The sequence below is a fragment of the Myotis davidii genome, unplaced genomic scaffold (genome assembly GCF_000327345.1).
Source record: "Myotis davidii unplaced genomic scaffold, ASM32734v1 scaffold480, whole genome shotgun sequence".
Taxonomy (NCBI): domain Eukaryota; kingdom Metazoa; phylum Chordata; class Mammalia; order Chiroptera; family Vespertilionidae; genus Myotis; species Myotis davidii.
In genome coordinates, this window is record NW_006292360.1 from 633,705 (window position 1) to 634,919 (window position 1,215).

Here is a 1,215-nt window from a genome sequence, read left to right on the forward strand (position 1 = left end):
CTTTATGCTGAAGCGTCCCTGTTGCTAGGAGCTCAGGCTTTTCTCAGGGGCCTGGAACCCAGACAACAGTGCTTCTTCCCGAAGGACGCCCTCGGGCCACAGCCCCTGCAGCAGGCGGACACCGGCTCTCGGACCAGCGCCCGCACAGACCGGGCGGCTCGGGGGCCCAGGCCAGCACTGTTGTCACACCGAGAGGCTGCGGCAGGGGGCCAAGAGGCCCAGCTGTCATGCTGGGAGGGGGTCCCGGTTTCTTCCCCAAGAATCAGCCCCAGCCCTGGCTGATTTGGTTCAGCGGACTGAGGGGTCCCGGGTTCGAATCTAGTCAGGGGCATGTGCCTTGGTTGCAGGCACGTCCCCCGTTGGGGGTGTGCAGGAGGCGGCTGATCGATGTTTCTAACTCTCTGTCTCTCTCCCTTCCTCTCTGTGAAAAATCAATAAAATATATTCTTTAAAAAATCAGCCCCAGCCCCGCCCTCCTGGCCCCTCCCCAGGCTGCCTCCCAGGGACTCCTGGCTCGCTGCCCGCCTGCCCCAAGCAGGTCCTGGGTCAGCTCCTCCGAGGCCCAGAGGCACCCGTTGACGTCACTGAGGACAGGAGCCAGGCCACCACCTGTGAAGTGGGCAGTGACACCCGCTTTGCATTGGGGTTGAGAGCCCAACGAGGTGCCCACGGAGCCCTGGGGGTGGCGGCCACTGTGTGGAAAGGAGCCAGTGGGCCGCACCTCCTCCCAAGGAGCCCCTTATGTCTTCCCTTATGTCGGGCCAGTGTGTCCCCGAAATCCTAGCCCAGCAGAGCCTGCCCTTTCAGGCAGCAAGCAGACACCAGGCGGGGCCTTGCGAGGCCTCAGAGGCCCAGCTCCAGGCTGCAAGCTCTGGGCGCCCCGCGGGGTCCTGGAGCTGCAGCTCAGCTCAGCTCAGCCCTGGCCCGCCCTCCCGCCTCGCCCTGCCTGGGGCCAGCACCACGCCCTGGGAACTTGCCATGCAGTGGCTCCTGCAGCTTCCCCCAGCACCTTGTATGGCTGTGCATGTATGCGGTGTGCATACACGTGTGTTCCATGTACGTGTGTGAATGCACACACGTGTGCTGTGTGCATATGAGTGCCGTGTGCGTGTGTTTGAAATGATGTGCATATATGTAGTGTGTGCATGTGTGTGTGTGTGACAGTGAGGGACACACATCCTCTGCTAGGGCACCCTCCTGGCCTGTGGATGGGCA